Genomic DNA, 20,143 nt, shown 5'->3' on the forward strand with positions numbered 1-20,143 from the left:
CAGGCTCTGGGATACTCTCAGGATATTTTAATTCTGGTTTCATGAACACCTTCAGTATTTGTCTCCTGATCCCAAGGGAGGCTTTTCACCATATATTGCTTCTTAGTGCTCCAGGGGAAAATTCACCCTGCCAGGGAACAGAAGTTCTGCTTACCCTGCTTAGCCTGTCAGTGCTTCCACCTTCTCCAACCACCTCCTTTGCCCAAAGACCAGGCAGGGACTGCACAGTCTCCACTACTGTCATTCCCACAGGGCAGGTCAAGATCGGAAGCTCTCACCTTGGGATGAAACCAAGAATGCACAGTTGTATGTATTGGCTAAGAGGGTAAAGAGCAGGAAACTGAGTCGTGTTTCTGCTTCTGCTGTGACTCCACCAAGTCTGTAGGAGTATCTACAATTCTCCATGCTTCTGTTTCTCCTGATTCTCTTCACACTGTTTCCTTCCTGCATGAATGATGAGTTGTGCATCATCCAGGCATTTGAATCTCAGGCTCAGCCAGATGAGTGAAGAGATCCAGGACATAAAGACCAAGATGGAATTTTTTCCTGTGTTCGAATTATTATTATTAAATTTCACAGAACAAGAGAAATACCTTCCCCTAAGAGAACCAGTGTCTTGTTTTTGTGGGATCTAGAAGTTATAAAAAATCTGCCAAAGAAAAAGCATCTCTTCTCCATTTTCTCTGCCCCTGCCTCCCCCCCAGCAAACTTGGTCAAAGTGAGTCTGAAGGCATCTTCCTTACATTAAGCAGGAGGGGAAAATAATACCTTGGGAAAATGCAAGAAAAAAAATGTTTATTAATATGCCTATTGTCCAGTTTGACTGCTCCCAGTTGAAAACACTGAAATTACATAAACTGTGCAGCAGACGAAGGTTGCTAATTACAATCCCTTGAATGCCTTGTTCATTTGTGGGTGTCAGATTTTAACTCTAGAAGTGAGATGTTTCTGGTGCTTTTCTGCCAGTTTAGTGCTGAAAGTGCCTAAACAGATAATGGTCAGCATATTCCCAGATTCCTGCTCAGCAGCACATTAAGCAGTGACATGGGGACCTCTTGTGGGATCCCATTACAGCTCATCACCAACACACAGAGCACCATTTCCAAACCCAGTGAGAGAAGTCTGGCAGCAAAATTACAGTAAATGCTCAGAAGAGGAGGCAAGTTCCTCATCTCGTTCTGTTTTCTGTCTAGCACTGAGCTTTGCAGGTTACATTGTAGTAACAAGGCAAAGAGGCTCCAGTCAAACTACTTGTAAGGAAAAGTGGATTGATCTAGGGGTTTTCTATTTACCTTACAAACAATATGCTCTCTATTGGTGGAAGTGAACAAAATAAAACTTCTTGAATGAGAATGGGTTGAGGCCAAAATATTAAAAAATAATATTTACACTGATTAACTTTCATTCTGTAGTTACAAACCGACATACTGGGAACCTGCTGAAGACTTGATTCATATTATTACATTCAGTTCTATCTTGAGATTGGGGATGTGTGTCCATTTTAAATTTAGGGAGCATCCCAGATATCTTTAGGAATGTTGGACATTGTGGTGTAATAAAGTACTCCATTTTTCCACTGGATGCCCTATGTCTTATTAATCATTCGGAAAAACAAAATTATACCACCCTTTATGAACAACAGAAGTGAAATTATGACTTTGATGAATGGTGGCTGCTCTGTGGATAATTATTTTTTGGTTTTTTTTGCATCTAGGGCAAAGATGCAAACTCTGCATATACAGCATCTCCCTGAATTTGCCACAGATTTTTCCATGTACTGAGCAGAGAGATCACCTGAGATCTGGCTGCTCAACAAAAACTTAGCTGCAGAAATGTCCTGGGCCATCTTTATCCATCTTCCTTCCCGCTTTCTGCATAGCTCACCCCACAGTCCATGGCTACACATCCTGATGGACTGTCTGCAAGCTGCTGCACTAGCCAGAGACCATCCCAGACCTGTCTCCTTGCTGCTCCCCGTTGCCATAGGAGGTGCAGCACTGCATTCCTGCCCACCACCATCCTTCAGAAAAGATTTTTTTCCCTCATAAGGACAGAAAACACATGACTATGTAACATAAGACTTTTTGACTACTGCTTTTCTCAACCAAGGTCTTGGCGATCTCCTGCAGCAAGTATTGTGACCTGAAAATTGAAGATGCACTTCCCTCTGCTGTGCAATTGCTGTGCAATTGCAATGCTGGGAATTCAGAGAGCTGAGAACAGCAGTGGAGCAGGGCAAGGAATGATAAATACATCCCTTGAATCTCAGGGGAACAGAGGTCCCAGTATGCGGGAGCCTTGGCTTAACAAAACTCCCTGAAGTCTGAGGCCATTGCATGTCTGAGACCAGCTCTGGCTCTGCTGTCCAACAGCCCCAGGGAATAAAGGTACATGGAAGAGCCACTGTGGAATATGGGTCAACCCATAGTGCTGCAAAACTACCCAAACAGCCCTTGAGGAAAAGAGAAGCAGCATCAGCATGAAGTGAGAAACTACGTGGTACCTAAAGGAGGAGAAAAACGGAAGTCCTAAAGACTAAGGCAAAATATGGAGAATTCTCAAGATTGCTGTTGGGAAGGAGTAGGATGGAGACAGGAGGGAGAAGACTGGCAAGTCTGGTGCAGGCAGTTGCTTTGGAGGAGAACTTGACATGCTTGGGTGGAAAGTCTGTCAGGGCCATGCAGTGGTTTCAAAAACAATATGCCCCCATCCCATTTGTAAGTGGATCCCCCCCTGCCATGCCATCAGCTTGGAGGACACTAGATTGAGAAAAATGAGAACCACTTGTATAAGAGAAGCAATGTTAGTTAAAATGTCTTATCATACATTTAGTTAATTACTGAGTGAATTGCTTTAATACTACACAAAATACACATCTGTGTTTAATGAACTGCTGAAAGGCTCTCTGGGCAAACTTTAATAATATCACTATTCTCACAGAGGAAAATTGCTGCAGGGCAAAATGCATGTGTTCACACCTAAAATGTTCCAAGTGACAGCGCACCAACCAGTATCTTTAGGGCACACAGTAGTCAATACCATTAATATGAAATTTTAAAATATTTGTGTGAATCACTAGTGTGCAGCCTCCTGGGCAGACTGCAAGCCCTGTTGTTCTGGTGGCAGAGAAGGCAATTCCAGGGTAGTGTAAATAAAGTCAACCCCTTCTTTTTCTCGCTGTCACAGCACATGTTTCTTAGGGCTCAGACCTGGAACCACCTCACGCTTTCCCTGGGACTCTCTCCAACAGGCCTACATCCCTTCCATGGTGAATGCCCCAGCTCAGACACAGTTCTCCAGCCCACAGCTGACCCCTTGGAAATAGAAAAAAACAGCTGACTACAGACATGCAAGAAGAACAGCTGCTTGTGATACATCCCACTACGAGGTGTACCTTCTCTGGAAGAGCACAGTTGTCTCCTTTCTGTGGCTCAGGTCACTTCAGTAGCTTTCCAAGCCAAGGTCAGATTTACATGTAACTCCTGCCCACGTACAACCTGCATTGAACTGCATTTCATTTGTGGGTTTAGCTGTCAGGTGGAGAGGGGCAACACACTGACAGTATTTTTCTGAATACTTCCCCCAGGAGTCTCCCGATGCCTCAACGTGGCTTTTTGTGTTGTGAAGAATTCAGACAACCTGAAACACTTAGAGATCCGAGAACTCTGAGAGAACCATTTGTTTATCTTTGCTTGGAAGAAACCCAGTCACTTGGGAAGATAAATTTCAGAGATGTTTTTGGCATCTATAAACAAAGTCAAATATTTTGACTGTAGCGATGTAGTGACTGCCATGCATTAAAAATACAGTCAGAAGCACTTTCTGCTAAGCACTTGATCAGGCTGGTGGGTACTTGGTCTGTCTTCTGTTTGTTGCCTCATTCAGAATACTGATGTTCTGAATATAATTTTTGAATACATTATTCTATTTTGAACTCAGGAAATGCTTCAGTCTTCTCTGATTTTCAGAGTACTTGTGAAGGACCAAATGCAAACATTCTTGCCTGTATCATTACTGAGAAAAGAAACCAATAGCTGCAGCAAGAGCAATATCTTAGCTTTGCAATTACACTTATTGCTAGTCATCTGCCACAAATGCCTAGAGGAAAGAGAGCTTTTATTGCAGAATTATGCTGAAAAAAGAAATAAAGCACCTGTGTGCCAGGGGGATCTAGACTTAACTTGCTCAGCAATAGTGGCCAGGCCCATTGGCTCCATCTCTTGATATACATTCTTGTTATGAGGTATTTCTGGTTTATGCCTCTCTGCTCATGTGTCTATAGCTCACCTGTGAGTAAAAATTATGAACACTGTGCTTGCAGCATAACACGTTACTTTTCTGGATGCTTCTGTCTCTGCCTTGCAAGAGCCCTGCTCTCAGAATTACAACCTGTTCAGAGAATAAACATATTTGGAAATATACATGGGGCCACAAAATCCCACTTCATAATCCACACTTTTTAGTTCTCTGCTTTAGAGGAGGCTCACAAGATATATAACAGACTAAGCTGCTGAATGGGAAATAGCTTGTGGATTGAGCTAAGAGATTTCTAGAGATTTTTTCCAAAGCAGGCAATTCTGCTTTGAGCCTCTTTGATCTTCAGTAACAAGACCTCCCAGGAGACTTACAGCTCTTCTTGGCTACTGCCAGGCCAAAGAGAGCAGTATTTCTCTCTCTTTTTTTCTTCTCTTATTGAAGCATTTTGCCCTCTGGGCATATTTTCCTTCCATAACAGCCTGATTTTACTTGTATTTTTTAAAAAAGAGATGGATTGGGGAGAAAATCAATATAGCAAAAAGACAGGCCAGCCAAATTTTTGTCGGGGCAGAACTAACCTGAAAGGAGATTAAGGATGAGAATGTGTCCCTAATCAGCCATATGGAGAGAAGAGGAGCCAGGTACAGGTAGAGTGGCTGTGCACCCCATAGTGCAGTGTGACCCAGCAGCTACATGCACAGTGCAGGTCTCCTTAGCTCACAACACACACCCCGACAGGGGGCACAACATATGAGGCGCCAGCCAAGCTATGAGAATTGTCCCAGAAATTTTAGCTCGAGTACATTTATTGCTCTAAATATTGTAGGCTCAAAAACAGAAGTGGTGATTTCTGCAAAACTTGTCTAGCTCTTACACACAAGACTAACTCTTGGCAGTGTGCTCTGCACTAGCAGGTACAGCATTCAACTTAGGCATGTGGCACACCGTGGCTGTAAAGAAGAGGCCTTCTCCGAGCATAAACGAGCCAGGCAATGCTGAGGTCCTCAGGCAAGTGTTTGACCTGTGTCAAATCAGACACAATATTTTCACTGTTTTCAATATATTTGCTTTGCACGCATGGAAGAAGGCACTGAGGGCATTGCAAAATGCACTGGGATACCAGCTAGTTTCACTCAGCTACTTCTTTGTTTGGCTTGTGCAGAGCACATCCAGGGCAACCCTGAAGTGGAACTAGAGGAAAAAGAATCAGCAATGTCAGGGCAAAGAAACTCTAAGCAGGGGATAAGGTACCTGGTTGTCTTTGGAAAGTAACTTCTTAAGGCATTGCACTGTGTATATTATAGAAGAATAAGATCTTGATAGTAGGTGAGGGAGTTGTTATGAGATCATCAAAACTTTGAGCACAACAAGCTACGTTTCTATTAACAGACTATTTCAGCTATGGAGGGATATAATTCAAGCAACATCTGTCTTCCACAAGAAAAGCAGATAGGCCACAGTGACTCTATTCTGAACACAGTTGCACAGGCAGCTCTGGCATCCCTTGAAGTGATACTGTGGCAGATGGGAGCTGTTCATCTCACTTTTCTGCTTCCTTCCAGTACTGTCACTACAACAGGAAACAGCACGGAGAAAAGACAAGAGAGGCGTGGACTGCCCCCTTGACCCCTCTGCCTATATTCCTCAAGCCCGTACAAGGACTTGGATTTCCATGACGCTTATGAACTAAAAAAGAGCAAATAGGTCCACAAAGAAAAAGTTATTCTCATCCTTCATGTCCTGTGCAAAGGTCTTTTTTCCTTTGCTCTGCCTATTACTCATAGAATTTTTCCTCCAGGTATGCAACAGACACCAAGTGTTAGAGCGAAGAGGAGCTGGTTAGTAACACTATTTAGGATCATCATTTTATACAGGTTTCTGCAGGTCAGCTGGATTAATGCACTGATTTTACAGTCTCTGACTCTGTTTTGGTTTTTTTTTAAGAGAAGAGCTGCCTGGTCCAGCGACAGTAAGTAGAAGATTCCAGGCACATAGAGATTTGCAAAGAAAACCTGACAGTTGCTTGTAAGAGAGCACATATGTAGAAGTGCCAGAAGAAGCAGCAGAGCAGGAAGTCGATGAATGGTAGATATACAGCAAGTCAAGAGACTGAGAGCAGCTGTGCCATCCAGAATGGAATACAGATATTGCTTGGGAACTGACAGGAGTTGGCACTGTGAAGAGTGCTGGATGTACACTGATGCTGGAGCAGTAGTGGTGAGTCGTTTCCTCTGTTGTTGGGTTGGTTTGTAAAAGGAACAGTCACACAGTATCATGGGTGATACTGCAATTAATGGTGATCATCAGGAGACATGGAGTCTGTTGTTTCTCCTCTCTCACCACAAGGAATCCTGGACAGCCATGTCTAGGTGCTTGCGAGTGTTGAAGAACGGGAAAGAAACAGAAATGTGTCTTTTTTAAAATCAGCTTTGTCTTCCCAATCTAACCAGTCTCACTGAGTTTTTCCACAATACTGTGTACTCTCCCATCTCTTTGTCTGTTAGACTCTGGGGAGAAATACTTCTTCTGACAATAAGAGTTGAACAAAGTGCCAGCTCTTACATTTGGGATGATTAGTTTGGCATCTTCCTAGAAGGGTGGTGTAGCCAAGCCCCAGATCTTCACAGAGGGTGACTGCCAGCCATGGAGGCTGCCAAGGCACAAGAAAAAATACAGCCCGCATAACCTGGTGTTGGCATTAGTCCAACTGTGAGCATTGGAGCATCATGAGAGAACTGAACTAATTTGCACTGAGGCCAGAAGATTCATAATTTGGGATGTCTCCTAATACTAAAACTGACATTGAGTAGAACTTATATGACTGTAGAGATGAGGCAGACCACCAGTGTCCTGGTGTGCCCATGACATACCTACATGGTCTGCTGTTGGTCAATGCAGGAACTGAATGAATGGGGACAGTGTTCTGCAGCCACGACTACAGAGAAGGGCTTAATTCACAAACCTGTTTGCTTTCAACTCGACCCAGGCTCCAGGAATGGCCTAGAATACTCTGTCCTGGCCTGACACCTGAGCTAGTGCTGGACCCAGTGGCAGGCAAACATCCTCAGATAAAGGGAGAACTTGTTTAGGAAGATACACACAAGGTGTTCTGCTGTTGTTACCTCAACAATCACACACTTAAGCATACAGGCATAAACCCTCACACAGCTGGATTTTGTAGACTTTATATTCTCCGCATCTAAAATAAAGTGGGTCGATTTTGCATCATTCTCCATGCTGTTGAGGTGAGGTCAGGGGAGAAGAGGGCACTCTGTTTGGGGTAGGCTGGAGTTGTCCACCTGCTGTTATCTCCACACAGATGGAGAATTATATGCAGGTGCTCAGGAAGGTTGTGGCAAACCAGATGTCAATAGCATGGATGAGAAAAGATGGGAAAACTTAACCCATTTGCTGTTGTGCCTCTGTCTGCACAAATGCTCTGGGTCTAATAGCCTGGCTATTTCCCATGTAGAGGAATGTCAGTATAACTTTTTTCATTCAAGTCAGAGCAACGGCACACCGGGAGGCAGAGGTGAGCAGCAGAAAAATGCCCTGGAAGGCAACTTGGAAAAAGTAGGTTTATTCTCAGCTCCAGGACAAAACTTGTGGTTGAGCCAGCTCCTTCATCTGTAAAGCAAGCATCTGTGCTCAGGAAGTCAGGTGCTGGAATTGTATAGTAGATGATCTGTGAAAACAGACCCCTTAAAAATGGATGGTTGCTCTTGGAAATAAGTCCTATACATATATATTTATATTTATACCTGTCTAATATTTATATGCCTATATATTTTATACATGTGTGTGGTTTTTTATGTGTATATTTATATATTTTTCTTATGTCTATTGATATAGTTATATATTTATATTTTTATAGGTATCTATGTGTAGATACCTGTATCTATGTCAAAATATGTATATGTCTGTATTTACCTATATATATATATATATGTATGTATACATACAGGCACGTACACATATTCACATGCAGAAATAGATTGATTCTGTGCATGACCAGAACCTCAGCTTGTGCTATTCTCCTTCTGTCTTCTCCTTCTCCTTTAATGAAATGGAGTGAAAAGGCTTGAAACTGTGAAATGAATGCCAGGAGCCAGAACAGAAGGAATCTCTATCCATATCAGGATTTAAATAGCCAAGCTTTCAGAGGCAAGGCTCAGGAATTTTGAATGGAGAGGGCTGGTAGATTGCTCTGCCTCTAAAAGTGATTCTCAGGCTGCCTTTCAGGTGGATTTCTCCAGCTGACCCCTTGATATATTAAGGCTTGCCAAATTAGGGGAAGAAAAATGGTGAGATATATTCCAGCCTCCACAACTTCTGAAACACACTTTCTGCAGCCCAGCATAAGAGGAGCTCACTCACATTAGTGGCCTGAGGAACGTCAGAGACCCTTACAGCCACTGTTTTGCTCTTCCTGTTATCAAAAAAATGATTTACATATGGGGACAATCTGCAAAATGTCCAGGTGAGGCATCTTCCTTCCCCTCAACCTCTGAGAAGTTCTCTGCACAACTGGACTCAGATTTGCCAACAAAGTTTCCCCCCAGACTTCCACCAGTGCTGATGGGCGATGAATGCTAAAACCTGCGCTTAGGTGTTTAAGAAGCCTTTGATTTAGTGTACCCATCTTTCAATCAGTACCAATAAACCTCTGAAAGACCTGGAAGCAATGAAAAGAAAATTAAAAAACTCCATTCAGTCGCTAAAATCAAGGTTTGTAAAAATGAAAAAAGAATGAATGCGTTGAGCTGTGAACAGCACCATCGTACATAAAAGTTTGTCTGCCAAAACAAGGAACACCACACAATGCATAGAGCAATATCCCAGTCCTGGCATTCACAGAACAGTGTGTTTTGGTTAGAGATATTTCGGTGGCAGAGAAACCAGTACAGGGATTAAAGAATCAAACACACCATCACAAGCTCTTATTCCGTAACTGAAGTGAGGAGTGCTGCTCTAGGCTGTGAAATAGGACCCCATCATATAATAACACTAACCTGAGTCGCAGTTAGAGCTAACTGGAAAGATTTAGACCAGACAATAACCCCTCAGAATGTGTCTTTCTGTCAAAGGTGGAAAACCTTTTGAGAACTTCTGACAAACAACATATAGTGAAAATGTTCTTCCCTTCATTTTGTAGTATTTTATTGCATCTGCTATTATTTCCTGATTTTATTTTTAATATTCTGACATCAAGGGAGAAAATATGGATTCAGTAGTATTACTGGAAAATACCATGGTTGAAAATCTTTGTTTCTGAGACTCTATTTTACAGGGCAATAGATTTTTCTCAGTGCATGATGGAACAGGGACCAGAGTGACTGTGGGTTGGACAGCCTTGCAAATATTCAAGCCTCCGCTGAACATGGCCCTGAGCAAACCCATGTAATTGGACCTGCTCAGAGCAGGAGTTGAAGTTGAGTTTTTCTGAGCCAACCTACATTATTCTGTATTTTGTGATGTAAAGGATGGAAAGAGGCTTGCTATGACACAGGGGAATGAAACCGTAGAAAGATTTTTTCTCCATTTTACTCTCTTCTCCACAGAAAATCATAAAGTGCAAAGCATTAAATTTTAAAAAACTAAAAATACTCCATAGCACTACCTCATCTGGCAGAAGGGTGGTGGGGTCGTTTGATCTTCCTTTTAATACAAACTTTTTTCTTTTCAATTTAACATCAAACAACTCCAGTTTGAAGAAAGACCTGAAGGATTTGCCCTCCTTTGGTCTGGCCTACTCCTGCAGCTACAGGACAACACAATCCAGGCTGGAACTTCATAGTGCTTGGTGGAAGTTACAGAGAAGGGACTGAAAACAGCATCAGCTTCACTTCCCCTGCTTTTTCGAGTTGCTTTCCCCTCAGAGCCAAACGGGAATCTTTGCCTTTGCAGACAGATCGCCACAAGTTCCCTGTCTTTCATGTTAGGGGCAATTAGTGAATATTTATAGTGCACCACACGTGGCACCAGCTAGAAGACACTACGTTGTACTTAAGTGCTGTCTCCCATTCCAAAGAGATATTCAGGACTGCGTGTGCCCCTAATTCCTTAACTTCAGATTTAGCAATTCTCAAATAGTTTCTTCTTCCTCATGTAAAATTCATGTTTTACAGGAAAAGCAGTGGCTTCTCAGATTCTGGTATCTCTCATCAAAGTACCTGACACACTATACCTAAACACATGTATAATACAAATGCAGTATTAGTGCAGATGTGCATCTGTGACATTTACGATGTACAACACATACACATATGCACAGAGGTAGCTAGCTAACTTTATCCAACATGAAGTCACAAACCATCTGGCTTCCCACCAGCAAATGCTGTGATGAACAGCAGCTACTCAGTGAGCTGGTGACAGCTGTATGTTGCTGCCTGCACCAAGCAAAATGCACCTGGGTCCATTCCTCCTGCCCATGGGTGAGACTTGGTCCATGGCTGGTCCAAAACCCACCCAGTTTCAACAGTAGGAATAGTGGTGTATCAAGCAAAATCAGCTTTTTGTGCCAGACGTGAGCATAGGACAGGAGCTAAGCACAATGTGAGCAACACCTGTTGTCACACCACTGAGGTAAAATTTTCCTGCAATATATTGACCTTGACATCCCCATCTCTACTAGGCCACAGTGCTGGTCCCTTGGGAGCACAGGTGGTCCCAGGGCTTAGTGCAGAAGATGGGAGAAGCCTTCACTTGCACTGCCCCTCTCTCAGCTGCCACCAAGCTGCCAGACCCTCCTCCCTCATGGACACCCATCCTGTAGTGGGCCCTGCATGAGGCATTAATGAAATGTCATGCTGCAGTGCCATGTTTTGGTTGTTTGCAGATTCCCTTCCTGAAGGCACTGATTTCAACAGGCTCTAGTCTAGAAGTAGTCCTCCCTCTCTCAATAACACCAGGTGCTGTGTACTCTATATTGCAAATGCTCCTTACTGTGTTCTGCTATATGCAAAGACAATTAAACAGTACACAACCCTTTGTAGTTTGAGTGTCTCAAATAACATTACACAGCTATTTTCAAATCCTCAGTATTTGTCATCCAGGCTGCTTGGAAGGAATTCACATTAACAATATATTATACTTTAATATTATGCAATTAAAAAATCAAATCTCCTCCATAAGAGAGACATTAGTACTGTAGAGAAAAGCAGTTTATGTCATTGCAGTCAACCACTGTTAGGGGGTGGGGGTAGAGTAGAATAAAGTTCACACAAGCAACATTAAGTCTATTACCTTCTAAATCCTGGGTACTGTAAAAATCTTACAGTGACAAACATTTACCTTTAATGTTGTTTCCTATGTATTTTATTGAGCCACAGTTTATCTCAGGCCCAAATCGCTACAGATCCCATCTCCTGTGGTTATTTCCACTATAAAAGTTTGGAAATGCCTGGAAAGCATGCCTGTTTGAAGTATGATTTAAATCTTCCATTTTAATTGTTCCAGTGAACAAACCTGTTGAGCAGGTTGAATCAGATGTGGCCATAGGGTCCATGCAGAGAATTACAAATGCTGAGGAGCAAAATTCTGGCCAGCAAGTCCTGCAAGGGCACCTGGAAGGTTCACTCACAAACTCACCAGTCACTTTCTCACCTGCACCGCAATTCTTACTGCACTTCTCACTTCTTAAGGCCAAGCAACAGCTTTCTCCTGCATATCTCTGTACTAACCTTCTCAGTATAATTAAACAAATCTTCAGAATCAATTAGCAGTGATAATTAAGAGTCCTACTGATGTTAAAGCAAATGTGCTGCTGATTTTAATGTGGCCCTGTCACCAGGCACCTCTGTAAGATGGGTAGAATCTGTTCCCTTTTTTTACTCATTTGCCTGACCCTGGTAGTCTTGCACTCAAGTAAAATCTAGCAGAGCAATCATGAGAGGAGGAGGTCCAGGAAATAGCTGCCATCACCAGGTGTCTCATTGTAAGTCACTTAGTTTCTGTGCCCTTGCTGTATTTTCCCTGTTTAAGATTATCAGTGACTTTCCACAGGGAAAAGGGCATCTCACTGAGATTAAGGAGAGAAGCTCCATTCTTGACCCTTGCTACTCTCAACTTCTCCAGCTATCACAGAACCTTTCTTTTTTTCCTTCTCATCCAGTCTGACCCTGCTCCAAAACTACTGTTGCCCTCTAACATGGGCTTTCTTTTCAGTATCTGCACAAACACAGCACACATGCACAAGCCTACGTGCACAACCACAGGAGCTTCTTCTTAAAGAGAAATTTGGTCCTCAAGAAAACAAAAACCCCAATTTCACATTCAGCCTGTCCAACGTAGAGAGACTGTTACCTTCCTTACTTTTTACATGCAAGTAAATTGCAAGTAATTTAGGCTTGACAATTTTTTGTCAAGATCTTTTTGCTGCCATCATCAAAAGTGCTCTTGGTTGCAAAACGTAGATCGCATTTGCAAAAGCTACATGAAAGAGGCCCTTCTTAACAGCTGATTCTATTCCCAAATCTCATTAGAGCATAGGGATGTAGCAGTAAGTAGAGGATGGACTATGACCCACTCTTCATTTTAGCTTGTTCCTCCGCTTCTTATTTTAATATGAGTTCCTTCTGACATTGAAAAAATACCTCACAGCCATGATTTCAGCTCTTTCTTGATCAAGCCCTGCACCGATGGCACAAAATGATGTCTGGGTATTAAGAATAGTTATAAGTAGTGTTTTACAGTGTTTTGTATTTGACCAACGCTGCAATGTGTAGGGATGTGTAGTAAATATGTTCCCCCCTGTTTACAGGCTGGGCAACTAAATCACCATTTTAGGTTTTTCTAATGGCCACCATCACAGTTGCTGTTCTAGAAAAAAATAAAAAATTCTTAGAGGAATTATGTTTATCTCAGCAGGAACAATCTTGTTTTTTTTCTTTTAACACTTTTTTCTTTTCTGTCTCAGGGACTGAAAAATGTTATCAGCTTTCCTTTGTATAAGATTTCAGGGCATAATTGCAGTGATTTGGCTATCTATTTTGCTTGTTGCTAATGGAAACATTATTTTGGATTTGGTTAATTAAATGGAATTATTCTAAAATTAGCCCTTACTTTAAAAGCATTAAAAACTTCCTTCTCAATAAATGATGGCAATAAATACTGGAAGTGCCTAAAATATATTTTCCTTAGGAATACACGGTATTGGCCTCTGAGCACTTATGGTGAACTTCACCTTCCAAATTGCTTCACAAAACGCTTTTTACTCATTTGCAGGACTCATCACTCTTATTCTCCCTTTGCTTCTATGCACAGCAGTGCAACCAATTGATTTTTCATTTCCCTGACTGTAAAGAAAATTAAACCACTTCCGTTACTAGTTTTGCTTTTAACTGAGGTCCCGACAAGTTAAAAATACATTTCACGTTGGCCAATGAAGTTTAGCTGGAAAAGGACTAAAAAATAGAAGTTGACAAGAATAGAAATTTGCGTAAAATGTCCAACATAGTGCATTAAAAAAGGCAAGAGCAACACTTTCTGAGCTGCTGTGAGCAATCTCATGAAACAGCATAGACTCTGTAGGACATTTTGGTGTCAGTTGAATCTGCTTTGCTGCTTTCTCACTTTTATGAACAAATTCCATTTTTTCACCCCACAGATGACCTGCTTCTGTGGCCACAGACCCCATGTTGTGCTGAGCAGAATGCATGTGTCCTGTCATGGAGATTTATTAACTGCACTGAGCATAGACCTTGTAATTAGGGATCTGCTTCAAAAAGCAGGCAGGTGTTGGTCTAGCTTTGCCTTCAGCAAAATCCTGGTAGCTGCAACACATTTTGAAATCCTTTTCAGTGCTAACGCTTATGAGCTTGATATTTGACTGCTTTGAGGATTGCTTAGTCATACTCAAAACTCACACTTGAATTCTGCTTGCACTGGCCTGGGGTGTTGCTTTGTTCCTGAGACACGCAGTGGACAATATCTTAGGTTTTTAATGGATTTTTCTACCTGCAGACATACACAGGCTGAATAGACATAGATCCCTGTTAAAATCATAAAAAACCAGGCCATTACAGTATAGTAGGGCTGGCAGGGTCTTGTCTTTACATCCCAAAATGGTTTTCTATTATGAAGGTAATTGTATCTGATGTACCAACTCCTGTCTTCTGTAGAGCTCATAATGAGAGTCTGGCAAACAATTTCTTCTGAATAATTTGTTTTGTGGATTCAACCCTTTTCCCAGCTGAAAGAGCCATGAATAGAGTTCAATTCCTCCAATATATTCAGTGCTGGCCGAATTAATGGAAATAGGTTTTTCTCCATCTTGCCCTTTCTGTTTGGAAGGTCAGTTATAAAAACAACACTGCCAGTTCCTGGCTACTTCAGGAACCTTTACCTTTCTTTGATAGGGAGGGTCAGGCCCCTGAGCTGGCCTCACTGACCCCAGCACAATGTTAGCTGTTCTTCCAGGCAAAGGGGGTGATATGGTTTGAAGCTGGCTCCCTGACAAGTCTCCAAACCTTACCACAAGAAGTTGCCCCCCCCTCCAAACCTCAGGGAGAAGAGGGAAAAAACAACCAAGAAAACCGAAACGAGAGAGAGACAGCTAAAGCAATATATATATAAATATATTTACACTTATATTACAGTTATATGCAATTGAAATATATATACAATTTCACAAGGGAAAGGGAAGGGGGAAGGGAAAAGGAATAAAACCAAAATAAAATATATATATATATATATATATATCCCAATCAGTAGCCCGAGATCTAGCAACTAAAAGAAATTAGCAAAAGACTATCTTACTACTCTCCTTGGGACAACAGAAAGTCACACTGGAACGATCGCCGGCAACCTCCGCCTCCCAAGGTCGGCAAGGCCTTACCAGGCCTCGCTCCCCAACACGGCAGACTCAACAGCAGGGAACCTGCACCTCCAAGCCACCGGAAGGAAAGAGAGCAAAGGCCTTTCCTCCTTTCTTCTTATAGCCTGGCTTATGTAAAAATCGTAGGGAATACTGGGTAAATCTGGGCCCTTCCTTGGTTACAAACTGGTCACCAAGGAAGGCCTAGACCAAACTACCACAGGGGGCCATGTGAAAACTGCTGTCTGCTACCTGCCCTTGGGGCAATATTAAGCACAAGCAAGAAGCAGTGTCGGTATCTGGGCGGAAAGGATCCTGGCAGAGCCAGCATGTTCAAGCTGGGCTGGCTGTACTAAGCTGACACAAAGCCCCCAAGTTCAGGTACATCCACACTGTCTTAAAATCATCCTGAAATCACAACTTCAAATCCTGTATCATCCAGTCAAGGATCTAAGCCTCACTTTGCTCTGAGGTAGAAAGTTTGAAGTTGTCTGCAAGTAGAACTTGCCAGAAGTGCAAAAAGCAACCCTAGCCAATGGCTGACAAAGGGTGGCATTACTTTTTTTCAGGCTAGGAAAGTTGATATTGAAAATATCTTAATAGCAAGTCCTGCTGGACAGAACAGGTGGGCATTTTTCCTCTCTCAGGCCACTTACCTAAGGTCATCCTTGGATTACAGTAAAGAAGTTTTTCAGAATTTGTGTGTACCTGGTGCTAGTGACAACTGCGGCTTGGGCTGGAAACCTTCATGGTCCCTTCCTGCCAGAATGGCTGGAAGGCTGTAACTAAGACGGGCTCCTTTCCAGAGATGATCCAGCCATGCCTTGTTTCTAGCATGACTCCCAGGGCTCTCCCTCCTAAGTGGTAACAGCCAACTTTCAACACGTCATTTTATAAATGAAGATATGATTGTTTCTTCCTCCTTTTATCACTTCATATTTGCTTTCATCTTCTCCTGCAGTTTTCCTCGCTCCTGTAATAAGTTATTATTTCTTAAAACCATTTTCAAAACAGTGTTCCCTTGCATGATATTTGATTAAAAATTTGGAAGCCTTTAATTTTATTTTCTTTTGGGGCAAGGATGGTGGCAGTGTGTGGAGTGGGGTTGCGCTTGGTTTCTTATTTTTCTTTTGGTTTTTTGGTTTTGGCTTTTTTTAACTGGCCACACTCCACATAAAACACCAATGGAGAACAGCTGTGATTCTGTGAAATATTTGGTGAAAGAGCATTGACAGAAATATTTCCTGACCCCATCAAACCAGACAAAGAGGACCAAGAGAAATTATCTCTTTAATAGAATTGATCTTAGTGGTGGAGAAAATACTGCTATTGAAAGCAATTACTTAACAAATGAAGCTTCTTGTAAAACAGTCTGCCACGGTGTCTTGTTTCAAAAATTACATGGTGTTGCTATCTGAACAGCTCAATGTCATGCCACCTGTCACATTCTGGTGCCTTCCAAACCATTGCATAAAGGCATTTTAATTAACCTTAGTGATCCACCATTATTCAAACAGCAAAATTTTTTTTTAATCCTTTTTTTTTTTGGAAATTTTTTGTTTCTGTTTTACCCCATGTTTGTGTGGGTAAGGACAAAGTTTGGGAAATTGAACTCAGGGCAAATAGGGCATTAAGGTTCCTCAGAGGCAAGAGAAAAGAGAATTTCAGTTGTTTTGAAACAGGTGGTTTCAAAAGCAAAGATAGAAAAAGAATCATGATGATTTTTCATCTGCTTCCCCAGGAGTGATAATTCAGTTTGTCATTGTGACTTAGGGTGGGGAACAAAAAACCATTAATTTTTTCCCTCTAAATGAGCTTTATAAAATGTGCCCTTTGATGGTGTGAGAATGCCTGAAGGCATGTGATACTGTTTGCTGTGCAGTATTCATGGCTGGAGATTTTATTTCTTCTTTCTGCCGTGAGTTCATTCCACCTTGTGCATGAATTTCTTAGCAATTTATCTTCCAGTTCACCCAATTCCCTGTGATGCACAGCTGATAATCTGGTTTCTAAAAAGCACAAAAGTTCCCAATGATACTTTTAAACGACTAAGAGGTGTGAGTCATCTTTTTAATTTAGGTCATGGTACTATCAGAGCCAACAACTTATTTAGCTCAGAGAGAAACCAGAGCAGCCTATACACTTTTCCTTCTCTTCTGTGTTTCAAACTGTGTGAAGAAAGTCACTCCACATGACTCCCACAATGCTCTGCTCTGCTTATCCTAGACCTGACAATGCTGCAACCATTTAATACTCATTTTTTTCCTCATAAAAGGTCATATTAACTCAGTTTCTTCACGAAAGAAAAATTATCATCCTTGCAGATCTATGAGGTGCTAACTAGGAGCCATGGTTGGGTGTATGCAGCAGATATGCTTCACTTTTTTGATAATACTTATCACACTAGAGAGAATAGAATAGAATAGAATAGAATAGAATAGAATAGAATAGAATAGAATAGAATAGAATAGAATAGAATAGAATAGAATGGAATGGAATAGAATAGTAGAAATTTCAGCTGGAAGTGACCTATGATTGTCATTTAGTCCAGTTGCCTCAGTACTTCAGGGCTGATGAAAAGATAAAGATGTTATTGGGGCATTAAAATGTGTTAAAGGGGCATTGTCCAAATTTCCAAAAGGCTGGGTGCCTGCCGATAGAGTTGAGGGTGATTTTGTAGCCGGCAGGGCTCTGGTGTGGACGTGGTCTTAGGACAAAGCACAAGGATCATGCTAAAAGGATTATAACCTGTTTATGTGACAAGTCTAACCCTACTGTTATTTAGTGGTTTTATCCATGCTGACAATTTCAGATGAACAGGAAACTACCAGGAACTACATAAAATTACATATATGTAAATGTATAATGGAGTAAATAATAAAAATGATGGGCCATTTAGTTAACTGTATCCCACTTAAAGAATGTACTTTAATTAGGGTTGGAAAGACAATATCCACCATGCAGGAAATGCTAATGCTGCAATATTTTATTTATTATGAAGTGGAAAGAAGAAACAATATTTCAACCTCATTTCTGGAGGATCAGTTCCCCATCCCACCCAAATTCTTTTAGCTGCCTTGAAGGCATGGGTGTGCAAAAACCATTCTGTAGTTTTTACCAACTAAATGTAATGGGGCGTGAATTATGGAGTGCATCGCTCTCAATGAAGAATATAATTTATTTTTGTAGTTATATTAAACCCAGATTAATCAAATGGTTATATACAGCTTCATTTACATGAAAGGAGAAAGGCAGAAGAATTGGGGGATAGGCAGCTGTTTCTTGCTTAAAATATCAATCAACTAGAAATATTCTGTTTTCTCTGGTTCCAGTCTCAGTCTGTGTTGTTTTGATCTACAAGTATTTTCAGAAGGAAAAAGGAAAAAAAAAAGTCTTGGCCTAATTTCCAAGTCCCTGTGTTAGCAAGGGACACAGTATCAGGAACGGTGAGGGGGTATTGCTGGGATGCAGTGGTGAATAGGGACATTGCCACGTTTGGCTGTGCCAGGGAGCAGCAGTAGAGCACCATCTGTGCCAAGGAGCCTGGCCCTGAGAAGCCTGTGTGCCAGACTCCAACCTGTGCTTCTTTAGAGGCTGCTGAAAAGTTGGAGAGAATCCAGAAAAGGAAAATAAAACTTGGTCAGAAGCTGGAGATGATACTTGCCGAAGAAAGAGAACTTGTACTGCTGAGGAGAGAGAGGCGACCTGCACATGCAGCCTTCAGGAGATGGAAATGTTGAAAGGTTTTTTCACTGAATGGGGGAATAAAAGGCTAATGTTTCTGTCAGCATTTTGAGATTGGAGCTCGGGGAGTTTGCCTGGCTAAAGAGCAGATTCTTGAGACCAGTGCAGAGGAAACAGGAGATGCAGATACATTTGGTTGGCCAAGTGCAAGCAAGTCGCACTGTGTAGTGCCCCATACCCTCCACCTGTCCCAGCCTTGGAGGAGAAGTAGAACAGAAGAGATGCTTGGAATATGAATGGAGGATAAGGAATTTCCCACCTGTATTCCCGTGAGAACATAACCAAGTTCATGTCTCTGGCAGGGAAGATGGCCAACCTGGCTGAACAGGGAGATTTTGAAGGAAAATAGGGGAAAAAAGACAGCTTACAGCTATGGAAAAAAGGGCTGGCTAGTCATGAAGAGTTTAGGGATATAGTTATGTCATGTAGAAAAAAAATTAGAGAGAAAAAAGGCACAATTTGGACTCAGTCTAGCCACTTCTGTTAAGAATAACAAGAAGTGCTTCTACAAATACATCAGTAGCAAAAGGAGGGGCAAGGAAAATATCCATTCTTTGGAAGACATGGGGGGGGATCATAATCACCAAAGATGAGGAAAAGGCTGAGGTACTTAACACCTTCTTTACCTCAGTTTTCAACAGTAAGCCAGGTTGTCCTCAGGACAACTGGCTTTTGGAACTGGCAGACAGAGAAAGGAAGCCAAATAGCCCCCCTGTAATCCAGGAAGAAACAGTTAGTGACCTTCTGAGCCACTTAGATCCTCACAAGTCTATGGGACCAGATGGGATACCTCCTAGCGTGATGGGGAGCTGGTAAAAGAGCTTGCCAAGCCTCTCTCCATCATCTACCAACAGTCCTGGCTCACTGGGGAGGTCCCAGATGATTGGAAGTTGGCGAATGTCTCGCCGATCCACAAAAAGGGCTGCAAGGATGACCCGGGAAACTACAGGCCCGTCAGCCTGACCTCAGTGCCTGGCAAGGTTATGGAGTAGATCATCCTAAGTGCAATCACACAACACCTACATGATGGACAAGGGACCAGACCCAGCCAGTACGGGTTTAGCAAGGGCAGGTCCTGTCTGACCAACCTGATCTCCTTTTATGATCAGTTGACCCGCCTGGTGGATGAGGGGAAGGCTGTGGATGTGTCTACCTGGACTTCAGCAAAGCCATCTCCCATAGCATACTCTTGAAAAAGCTGGAAGCCTGGGCCTTGGACAGATGCACTCCTTGTTGGGTTATGAACTGGCTGGAGGGCCGGGCCCAGAGAGTGGTGGTGAACGGGGCTGCATCCAGTTGGTGGCTGGTCACTGGTGGTGTCCTCCA

General features: G+C 42.2%; 1 protein-coding gene across 1 annotated transcript in view; it reads right to left on the minus strand.

The window, feature by feature from the left end:
- MRPS5 (mitochondrial ribosomal protein S5) overlaps nucleotides 1-20,143 on the minus strand; it is a 113,573-nt gene that overhangs the window by 61,275 nt on the left and 32,155 nt on the right. The window lies entirely within an intron of this gene.

The sequence above is a fragment of the Manacus vitellinus genome, unplaced genomic scaffold, assembly GCF_001715985.3.
Source record: "Manacus vitellinus isolate BGI_N305 unplaced genomic scaffold, ASM171598v3 scaffold_81_pilon, whole genome shotgun sequence".
Taxonomy (NCBI): domain Eukaryota; kingdom Metazoa; phylum Chordata; class Aves; order Passeriformes; family Pipridae; genus Manacus; species Manacus vitellinus.